Source organism: Rhinopithecus bieti, unplaced genomic scaffold (assembly GCF_001698545.2).
Source record: "Rhinopithecus bieti isolate Rb0 unplaced genomic scaffold, ASM169854v2 scaffold_6782, whole genome shotgun sequence".
NCBI lineage: Eukaryota > Metazoa > Chordata > Mammalia > Primates > Cercopithecidae > Rhinopithecus > Rhinopithecus bieti.
This window is the reverse complement of record NW_016805866.1, coordinates 1,642,686-1,654,707: the sequence shown is the minus strand read 5'-3', so window position 1 is coordinate 1,654,707 and position 12,022 is coordinate 1,642,686. Positions and strand designations below refer to the sequence as shown.

Sequence of the window (12,022 nt, the reverse complement as noted above, 5' to 3'; positions counted from 1 at the left end):
CTATCTTCAGTAATTTAATTAGAAGAGTTTATAGGTCTTTTAATGTAGAATCATAACACCATATGAGAAAACACTGAAATCTGATGATTTTAAAAGTCGTATATGGATTTGCACATTATTCTCAAGAGAGAAAAATCAAAACTTATTCAAGCTGTACTTTAATCATTCTCTTCATGAATGTCACTGTTAACTTGCACAAAACATTTAAACTTTATCTGTTTCGGCCAGGCGCAGTGACTAATGCCTGTAATCCCAGCACTTTGGGAGGCCGAGGTGGGTGGATCACCTGAGGTCTGGAGTTTGAGACCAGCCTGGCCAACATGGTGAAACCCCATCTCTACTAAAAATACAAACATTAGCCAGGAATGGTGGGCACCTGTAATCCCAGCTACTGGGAAGGCTGAGGCAGGAGAATCACTTGAACCCAGGAGGTAGAGGTTGCAGTGAGCCAAGACTGTGCCATTGCACTCCAGCCTGGGCAACAAGAGTGGAACTCCATCTGAAAAAAAAAAAAAAATTATCTGTCTCTTAAGGAAAGCCACCACCAGTTTTGTGTTTCCAACATCAATGGATTTCAAAAATCAACACAGTAACAATCTCAAGTAACAGGGTTAAGTAACAGGTGTAGGTTCAGAGCTTTTTTTATTGGGCATATCTTATTTGCATCCTCTTCCACTCTGGACTCAACTGAGGAACCTTCCCACAGGGTATGGAATCTGGCTTTCCAAAGAGCCATCGAAGGGCCAGATGACAGAACTGGAAGTGCAGGGGAGTAACTTTGATCGGTGGGGAAAAGGATATGAGAAGATATGGGGAGAGTAAGTTGCTTCTTATGAACTGCCCCAAGGCATGAGTCCATACAGCCTGTCCACAGATACCTTGCTTGGATGTACAGACCACTTGCCACATTACCTGCTGGGTTTCCAGGTTCCCTGGGAAGCAGTAGCCACTGCATTGCCCCTTAGCCCTTCCTACCTTTTCTTTCTCGTTACTCTCACATCAGCAAGTAATCTCTGCCTCACACTGTTTTCCAGGGAACTCTGGCTAAAAATACCTATTAACCAGTATATTAAATGTTCATTTCAATCCAGTATAGCTTTTGTGAACCTACTATATGAAAGGCGCTATATTGGATACTATAAGGGAATTAAAGCTGAATAAAATTTAATCCTTGACTTTTGGCACTAATGGTCTAGAAGAGAAGCTAAAACAATTGCATAGGCAGCGTAGCTCTGGAAAACAATTCAGGAGAGTTGGGTTCTAGGTCTGGCTCCATTGGTCGCTGACTGATATTTAATCTTGAGCAAGACATTTACTCTTTCTGGATCTCAGTTCCCTTAGCTGTAAAATACAGGGTTGTCTTAGGTAACCTCTAACGTGTCTTCCACAACTAAAATCCTATGATTTTATAAATTTAGTCGAATAGAAGTAAGACTAAAGTGCAATCCACATGCTGTGGGAACCCAGGACTTAAGGATTTGGGAAGCCTTTGGGAAGAATAAGGCATTTGATCTGAGACTTGAAGGATTTGTAAGATTTTGATAGGCAGGGAGCAGATGAGCATTTCAAGCAGAAAGGAAAGCACAAACAAAGAAGTATAAAAGGAAGATTGCAATGTGCATTCAGGAGAGCTGTGAATAGTCCAGTTTGGTTGAAGCAAGGTGTAAATTAAGTTGCCTAAATGAAAGAGGTTGGTAAATTAGAAATGGAAGATGTCGACTGCCACGTTAAAAATTTGAGCTTTAACGGGTCTTCATTGACCCAACATATCTATGGAACACCTACTATCAGAGAGTGAGTGAGGTGCTGAGAACATAGAAATAAAGAAAATACAGTTGCTGCCCTCAAGAATCCTCAAGGGGCTTATCAGCCGTGGGCAGGGAAGTGGTAATCACAAGTGAAGCTAGTGTAAAAAATGCTGTAACAAATGAAACTGAAGTGGAGGGAAGGGAAGTGTGGGGCATTTCAAGGTGCAATTAACATAAAAGAGGCAGAGGAGGAGTCAATGATAACAGAAGTAAGGACAATGGGAAAAAAAAACTGCAGAAGCAGTTTTGTTAACAGAAAGGTGAGTTCATTTTGGATCCTGAATTTGAGGTGCTCCCAGACAACCAGGCAGAAATGTCTAACTGGTAGAAAAATTACTGGCGTGTGGCTAGCTTGAGATGTTGGCGCAAGTGATATGAGTATATTCTGTGAGTGATTCATAGGTCTGGAGAGATGTGTCAAGAAAGAAAACACAGACAGAAAAGAAGATCAAGGGGAGTAGTTTGGGGGAATGCCCACATTAAACAGTCAGAAAAAGTAGGAGGTGTGGAGCAAGAAGACAGAGTCAAACTATCAGAGATGTTCGATAACCAGCACAAAGGATGTCGAGGGATAAAAGAATTTCAAGGAAGATGAGAGCGGTGAATTAAATCAGAGGCTCCTCAAGCTTAGTGGACCAAATGCATCCAAATCAGTTGAGACATGTATTTAAAATATGGAATTTGTGTCTACATGGATCCTCAAGAAACTGTTAACAAGGATTGCCTTAGGAGAGGAAATGGAAGGAAGCTAAGGGGAAGTGACATGGTTTGGATCTGTGTCCCTGCCAAAATCTCAGGTCAAATTGTAATCTTCAGTGTTGGAGGTGGGGCCTGGTGGGAGGTGATTAGATCATGAGGGGCAGATATCCCCTGTAGTGCTTTTCTCATGATAGCGAGTGAGCTCTCATGAGATCTGGTCATTTAAAAGTGCGTGGCACTTCCCCACCCCCTTCCTCCACGCCTACTTCCCCTTCCCCTTCTGCCATGATTGTAAGTTTCCTGAGGCTTCCCCAGAAGCCAAGTAGATGCCAGCATCATGCTTTCTGTACAGGTTGCATAACTCTGTGCCAAATAAACCTCTTTTCTTTATCAATTACCTAGTCTCAGGTATTTCTCTATAGCTTGTAAAAACAGACTTATACAGGAAGGGTGGATTTAAGTATTGTTTAAATTTTTACCCAATGCATGATTTACCTAACTGAATAAATACATTTAAATTAAAGTTCAAATGGGAGTTTGGATTTTAATGCTGACAATAGGTCAAAAGTGACCTCTACCTCAGACCGAAAAGGTGAGAATTTTCAGGAGGGGGGCCCCCAGGAAATAGCATTTTTAAGTTGTCCTGGCAATTTTAATCTGTTGTCAAATTTGAAGACTCCTAGAGTAGATAATTTCTAATGGAACTTCAAGTTCTTAGAATAAAGGTGTTGTGGCTAAGTAGGAAAGGGAAGGTCAATATTTTCATATACAGAGATCATCCAGAAGACTTGAGAGGGCCTTATATCAATGGGATGGCAAGTTTTGGTAGAAGGCTGGAGGCAGCAGAAGTCAGTCTTAAAGGAATGAGGAATAAATAGATGATGAAGAAACAGTGGCAGTGAAGAATATAAGAAAGAAAGGAAGATACTAGTATCTGAGGCATAGCAACATCAAGGAACAAGGTTAGCATTGACTATGTAAGCTAATTGAGGTACTAGTCTGCCAGCTACCAGAAGGGGGCAATAGAGAGCTTTCAGAGCTGCGTGACCTAATGGAGAAATCCCAAGTGAATTGAGCTGTCAATTAAAAGCACGGGATGCAATAAAAAGATTTCGTTTTTTAATTTTTAAAAAAGTGTGAGATGCAGCATAAGACTTGAATCAAGCTTAAAACATAATTAATGCTTAAAACATAATTAATGTAAGAAAATTGAACTAGGGTTGAAGTATAGAAACAAGCAAAGGATTCAGGGAGTCACCGGGAACTAATCAAATTAGCCATGAGTCGTAAGTGCAGACATCAGGCAAGAGCCAGAGTGCTTTAGCAAATTGCCTCATGGGGGACCAGTCTTCCAATGGAACTGGCATCTGGGAAGCACCAGGATTGCTTTGGCTGGCTTTTAAAAAAGCTTATAAATGCAGGAATGGTAAAATGCAATATTTGACAGAAGGAGATACAGGATACAATCCTTAGATTCAGGAAACTAAGAGAGGTATTACTGTTTCCTTTTTTTCTTTGTTTCTAAGGATACAGGAGGCTTGAGATAATTTACATACAGAGGAGAACAAACCTGAGAAAAAGGAAAGGTGGATAGTGCATGAATGTTGGGAAAAATAGACTGATAATTGAATTTTCTTAAAAGATACTGAAAATTCTCAAGTACTTTCTGAAGCAACTGTGTTCAGCAATAATAATTTTGTTTCTGCAATGTGGTGGACTTTGTGCAAGACATTGTGGAATAATTAATCAGAAGGACAAGCTTTACCATTTTCTCAGAGCTTATAATCTTGAAGATGATACAAATTAACATATAATTAAAATAGTGTGATAGAATGATAGAATGAGGCCAGGCACAGTGGCTCATGCCTGTAATCCCAGCACTTTGGGAGACCAACGCAGGCGGATCACCTGAGGTCAAGTGTTTGAGACTAGCCTGGCCAACATGTTGAAACCCCATCTCTATTAAAAATACAAAAAGTAGCCGGGAGTGGTGGTGGACACCTGTAGTCTTAGCTACTTGGAAGGCTGAGGCTGGAGAATCGCTTGAACCCAGGAGGTGGAGGTTGCAGTGAGCTGAGACTGCGCCATTACATTCTAGCCTGGGCAACAAGAGCGAAACTCTGTCTCAAAAAAAAAAAAAAAAAAAAAAAAAATACAGTGAGTTAGCTATGTATAATAGCTAATTTTGAGATTTGAGAAAAGTTAGCAAAAGCCTCCTGGAGAAAGTGATGTCTAATTTTAATGTAAAGTTAATAGTGTAGGATCTATCTCTATCTCCATCTCTCTCTCTCTCTATATATATATTTTTTTACCAACTCTCTTCAATACCCAAGATAGTCCCCAAGACAATAAATATCTGGACAATGAATAATCTAGGAACTGAAAGATGAAGACTTCCTGGAAGTCTACATAATCCCCAAACCTTCCCACTATGACCACTGATAAATGTTAGATAAAACATAACAATTATTTCAAACGAATAGCTGAACTTTCTAGAAATCCAAGAACTCCCCAGATATTATGAAAGAACTGAAAACAGAGTAACAAGCTCTGTGAGTGCTCAAGAAGTAGAAAGATGATCATGGGGAAGGAATCGCCAGCCTCAGGATCCTGGGAGTTTGGATTTTAATGCTCATACTAGGTAAGAAGAGATGGCAGCACATGTGACAGGCAGAGTTGGAATTCAGATATTGCTACAGAATTAGGAATGTCAAAGTGCTATACACTTAGTGAAAATGTGAGTCAGCAAAGATCTTCCCATTGACCAAAGTTTGTATATCCCTTGTGTATACTCTGTTTTGTTGTTGTTGTTGTTGTTGTTGTTGTTGTAGAGGCATATTTATTGACATGCAAAGATGTTTACAATATACAACTGGGGGGAAGCAAATTACACACGTATTTACAGTATGATCTTGTTTTAGCTTCTTAACCATCAGAAAACCTCAAAGAATATTACCCCATATTTTCACACATAGAAACTTTCATTTCAGCTCAATCAGGGATTATAATTCCCACCATGAGTCTTAGAGAACTCAGCCATAGCCTAAATGTTCTGGGTATGCTTTCTGGTCCATACCAACGACCAGGAATCACTATCTTGTAGACTGGCATAGCAGCCTCTTCCAGCTTTGCTGTTTTGTATTGTTGAAGCTGCAACTCTGGGTCTAAATTTCTCCAATTATGTTCATTCTGTCCTGTTAGCTGGTACAAATGCAGAAATGCCCAGTCTTTTCTACGAGTAAAAGATAAAGCCCTTTGGCCTTTCGTAGGACACACACGAGAATAAATCATAAATGATAAAAAAAATTAAGGCGTGATTTTGCAAGGGGGGAAAAAGCAATTACCTTTTAAATTCAGGGTATAAAACAATATACAGGACGATTTCAGCTCTTTGGGGAAGATAAAGTACAAATGGACAGAAAACGATACAAAGGACATCGAACAAGTTCCCCTTGCTGATGACTTCAAGTCTCCATCTTACTCACTCAACAAAGTTTGGGGCACCTACTATTTCTGATACTGCCAGATAAAATCCATCTATTCATCTCAGACTTTTCTCCTGACCTCCAGCCAGATGCAGCCAAATGTCTAATGGACACATGCATGTGGAGGAAGTTAAGAATTGTAACACCTGGCATGGACATTGTCCATTGCAAAATTAAACCATTTAAACCAGTCTCTGAGCTTTGAAGGCCGTCACCTCAAAATGTCCTTCAGGAGGACTGTAAAGTAGTATGGTGAGATGGGTTCTGGTGTCAGATAAAACAGCTATACCACCTGCCCGCTGTGGGAATCTGTGGGAATCTAGGAAAAAGTATTTACCCTCTCTAATTCTCATGGAGGGTACCCAGACTAATGAGTTCTAATAAAAATACAAGTACCTAGCTCACAGGATCACTGCGAGTAGAGGAAAAAAATAAACTTGCAAAATATGGTGCCAATGCAGTGTCTGACATAGAATAGGCACTCACAAAATGTTTCCACCCTTCTCTTTTGTGAGATGACTTTGACATAAATGAAACTGCCTGACAATTTAAGAGTTATAAATGTAGAAGCAAAATTAAAATTGAACAAATAATACATTTTGTCTGAAATTCTGGGTCATTTCTGTGTTGTGGAATGCGTATCTGATACAGCTGGAATAGGAGAAAGACAGTAGTTTCTCTTACATTAAACAGCCTATAGCAACCCCTCCCTCCTTTATGTAGAGAGCGCACATTTGGCCATGAGTGTGTACGTGCACACACACACACACTCACTCTCTCTCTAGGTATTGTTAGTTATTTGTGTGCGTGTGTATGCCTTACTTCTATAACTAGAATACAAATTGAAGGATGTTTTCTTTTTTGCCATTTTAAGCCGCAGATGGATCTAAGGAGATACTAATGAACAAGTTAGCTTACTTACAATGAACTGGTTCACTATCTAAAATAAAATGTTAAAAATATGCCAATCTAGACAAGATAAAAATCAACAAACATTTTCAGCCCAAGATATGATATTCATCTGATACCCCCAAAATAGTTTAGCTTAAACCTAGAGCTTGTCACCGGTAACTTTGTGTTAAAGATGCAATGTATAACTCGTACACCATAATAACCAAACATGATACAAGGCTCTTTGGGAATGTATAGCCTGCTAGAGTTTGGAGATGGTTCAAAGTATTCTATCTCTGGTTCATTTTACATTGTTTCAATAATCCCTTTAACTTCCCTGAAAATGCCCATGAGTGTATTATAACTCAGGTGATCAACAACAACAACTGAGACCTTTCTGATATGCTCCTTTATGTTAATAAATATGGCCACACCACTAACAAGATTGGTTTTTGCCTCTTTATGGTTAAAGATGAGTTTTGAGGCTGCCAATGCCTTCATATTGATCGTGTCTCTGGCTGCAGTTGGATTTTCAGACATATTTAAAATTACTTTCAAAACAAGATTTCTAGCTTTGTACTTTCCCGAGGATGGCAAATGAAAAAGCTCTGAAAAGTCACTGGCAACAATGTAGTGATGGACAAAATCAGTAGTCAGTTGCCCCAGTATCGTTAATCTGGATTGCTGTCCAGGTGAGTTCAAAGGAAATGACGTGGTGTCTTTACACATATGCTTAACATGTAATTCAATTTTGTGTTGTCTTTCATCCCCAGAAGGAGGATTTAGAGTAATCCCTCATAAGAAAATTAGTAATTTTCTCATTTCTGTGGAGGGAAAACTGAGCAAGCTTTCAATAAGCGTCATTATACCATTTCATTAATAAACTTGGGCAAATGTGTGAACGTTATGGACACCCATTGCAATCTGTGCTCTTTTATGAACAAGAGGATCAGTAGTTGACTTAAGTAAGCTAACAAGTTTTTAAAATTCCTTAGGGTCCACATAGCATTCCATTTTGCAAGGGCAAGCAAATGGCTTGATCCCATTTACCTCCCTATCCTGATTTGGTGTCTAATCTCATCTATGGTCTGGATGCAAGGGTCAGAACAAAAAGGACACTCAGGGACAGGCTGTGAGCATGAGCAAGTGTTCCTAGAAGGGCAGGCTGTTGCCACAGGCCAAGAATAGGAAATTTCTTCAGCTGAGCCCAGAACAATATATGAAGGAGGGCTTGCCTCAGATGCCTGGGATCTAACCCGAACACTGCTGGAGTTACAGCAGGGCTTTTGGGCCAGATAGTTATGTCAGAACAGTCCTTGCGCTTTTTTTTTTTTTTTTTTTTCATTAATTTCTTCCACAGGCTGAGGTCTAACTATCCTGCTCACAGGTTTAGGATTAGGGTCGAAACTAGTATCATCTCCTTCCCAAAACCAGTTCCCAATGACATTCTCTTCCTCCTCTTCCTCAGCCCCAGACCTAGGTTTGCAACTGGCCCCAGCCACAGGCTCCAACTCCTCAGCACTGACCTGGGCACCAATTTCAGGTTTATCGTTCTTAGCACCGGAATGATTACCAGCCTCTTCTGCATTTCAGAACCAGGAACTCATAGTGGCCTCTTCCTCAGCCCAGACCCAGGCATCAATACCAGCCCCATTTTCACAGGTGGAGCTGGAGGACTCATTCCCAGCCTTGGGACTGAAATCTCCAATGGCTTTGCCCAGAGCCTTAGGCTCTGACAGAGCTCCTTCTTTCATCTCAGCAATGACCTTGTTCTTAGACACTGCCTTCATCTCTGCCACTGCATCTGTCAGAGACCCTGGCTTCTCTTTGGCTTTGGCCCAGGTCTTGGCTACAGGCCTAACCACACCAGTAGCCTCCCTGTCTTCTCCAGCTCTAGCTTGTGTAGCAGACTTTTTTCAGTTTTGGCCTGGGCTCTTGGCTTATTCTTAGTCCCAGTCATGGTTTGAAGCCCAGTTATATGGCCCTGTCCCATCTTGGCCTTGGTTCTCAATGCGTCCTAGGTTGATGTCTTAATACTCTTTCACTGGGTTGGGGAGAAACTTGGTAGTAAGAGTTCAAGTCAACTTTCAGTTCAGCCGTCACTATGTTCTCTTTCCAAACATGCAGCCTCTATCAGAGATACAGAGGGCAGAGGCACATTTGGGCTAGGGAAGAGTGATTGTTCCCTAGTGCAGACCTGCTGAAGCTGATGGTCTTCTGACAATCCAAAGCCACCACAGCCACCAGTGGAGATGGACCTTGGATCCAAATGAATAGTTTTTGTTCTCTTTCTTAGTTAACTTCCTAGTGAACAGCTACCTACAGATCTCTACAGGAACCTGGAAAGGAACAGACCTCATCACCACCTATGTCAGCCTGCTCATATAGCAGGGGTCCTCAGGAGATGCTATCCTTCCCACAAAAGAAGAGTCCTCTAGCTAGAGAAGAGTCACAGCCTTCACAGGCCCAGGGCCCAGGTCATCAGCCTCCCCATCCTCTCCTTTGCTCTCCTCTGGCTGCTCCTCACTTGGATTCCCACTGCTTTCCCCACAATCTGAATGGCAAAGAGGCATCCCGCCCTCCATGCCACTGCATCAAACTCAATATTCTATTTTTTAAAAAGCCTTCTTGAGAATCTGGAACCATGCACCTGCCCATAAACTTGCGTGTTTTGGTTGGCATTTAAACTACTGGATGACTGAGACACCTCCCAAGCTGAGATCGTATCATAAAATATATCCCTGAGCAGTGAAATACCTGATGTTGCTGTTGGAAACAAATGTGGAACTCCCCGTAAGCCATTTTCTCAATGATAAATGAGTTTATAATCCTAAATTATAAAATAAAATGTAACAATTCACCATGAAAGAGCCATTAAGATCTCACAATTATCAAACTGACACCCCCAAGAATTACAGGGAATAGAATGATTTCAAAGTGACTGTAAAATGAATTTGTTTAAAATAATTCAAGACGTAAAAGATATGATCAAAACCACAAAAAGGAACAGATATATGAAACCGAACAGACAACTGAAATATAACAGAAAGGGATTAGACAGAAGAGTAGTTAACTGAAGAATAGTGGCCTGGAAATGTGTGTAAAGCTAAGAAATTAGATAAAATGTAGCACAGAGCGATATCATATTAGAAAACACAAAAGAGAAGTTAAAAGGCAAGAATGAAAGATGGAGGATCCAACTTACATCTAATAGGACTCACATGAGAAAAGAATAGAAAAAATGAGGACAGACAATATTATAGAGATAAGGGCTAAGAACTTCTCATTCAAAATAGAACAATGAATTCAAAGCAGGGTAAACAAAAATTCATCAACATCTACACACATTACAGTAAAACTGTTAAACTTTAAGACAAAGAGACCTTAAAAGCAAGTAAAAGTCAAAGATGAAAGCATCAAGAGAAAGATAACTGAGCTGGTGGCAGATTTCTTAACAGCAAGAGAGGGTACAAAACAATAGAATTCTATCTTAATCCCTGCGTGGGGATAGAAGGAAAAAGTGGAGAGTGGCAGAGCTTTAACTGTTTCTGTGACATTTTATTTATTTAAAAAATAAAAGAGAAAGCTAAGTTAAAGCCAATTGTTAACTTCTGGTTAATTCTGATGGTAGCACATAATTATCTGTATTGCTATTTTTGTGCTTTCATATGCATTAAGGATGGGTAAGGGTTAATTATAGAAATAAAAAGAGTGGAAATAAAGAACGTCCCCATAAAAAGGAATAGCTTGTGGAAGCAATAAGAGCAGCAGAGTGAATGGCTCATTCTAGGATGTAAAAATAGTTCGAAGTGACTGAAATAAAATTCTAGAATATAAAAATAGTTCAAAGTGGCTGAAATAATAGAAGTGACTGAAGTGGAGGGAAGCTAGTAAAGGATCTGCCTGAAAAGAGAAGCAAGCAGGGCCAGATCGCGGGGCCTTCATAAACCATGCAAAGAGTCTGAAATTTTCTGAAGAGCAATGGAAGCCAATAACGTATTTTACTCAAGAGACTGAGACCCCATCCGCAGTACACGCTGATCACCCTGACTGCTGTGTTTAGCAAAAACAAAAGAAACTGCATTTCCATTCAGGTGGAAAAAAAATGTTAGTGGTGAGAACTCAGATGAAAACAAATGAAATGGAGACAGATTCAAGATATATTTAGACTAGTAATAATTAACAACGGATTTGATATTAGGGATGAGTGAGAAGAAAGTATCAAGAATAAACCTATGTGTCTGTCTTTAAATACTGATTTTATGTTTTAGTTTTCTCTTATTTTAATTAGCGCATATTTTTGGAATATGGTATGCTGTTGTGATACATGTATACGTTGTGTAATGATCAAATCAGAGTAATTTGCAAACCCATCACCTCAAACATTTATTATTTCTTTGTGGTGAGAACATTCAACATCATCTCTTCTAGCTATTTGGAAATATACAATACATTATTGTTAACATAGCCACCCTACTGTGCAATAGAACATCAGAATTCCTCCTACCTAACTGTGACTTTATACCTGTTGACCAGCCTCTCCTCATTTCTTCCTCCCCCTACCCTCTGCACAGCCTTTGGTAACCACTATTCTACTCTCTGCTTCTATGAGATCAATGTCGTTAGACTCCACATATGCCTGATTCTTCTATGAGATCAATGTTGTTAGACTCCTCATATGCATGAGATCATGCAGCATTTGTCTTTCTGTGTCTGGCCAATTTCACTTAACATGATGTCCTCTAGGTTCATCCATGTTGTTGCAGGTGACTGTGCTGTTTTGAGTATCTGGGTAACTGATGGATCCATTCACTGAGATGGGTATACAGATAGTTTTGGCCAAGAAGATAATAGTGTCACCTTTGGAAATGTTAAATATAAGGAGTCTGTATGATATTTAAGTGGGCAAATGGATGAAATAAGTTTAGTGCTCAGAAAAGAGACCCGGCTTAGAGATCTGAAATTAAACTTCATTAGAATCTCATTAGATGTATGAATGGGAGTAGGTGAGGCTGGAGAAGTGTGGCATGAGATAAGAACCTCAAAACCATCCAGCATCATTTAAATGACAGGTAGAGGAACAAAGAGAAGCTGGTACAGAAAGGCAGATGTGCAAACAGAGAAGACGAAAAAGAAAAT

The 12,022-nt window shown here is 40.0% G+C and overlaps 1 protein-coding gene and 1 pseudogene across 2 annotated transcripts in view; both read right to left on the bottom strand.

Annotated features, from left to right (window-relative positions):
* Positions 1-12,022, bottom strand: part of TSHR (thyroid stimulating hormone receptor) — a 189,123-nt gene that overhangs the window by 152,975 nt on the left and 24,126 nt on the right. The gene's annotated exons all lie outside the window — the stretch shown is intronic.
* Positions 7,190-8,843, bottom strand: LOC108530806 (protein BHLHb9-like; annotated as a pseudogene).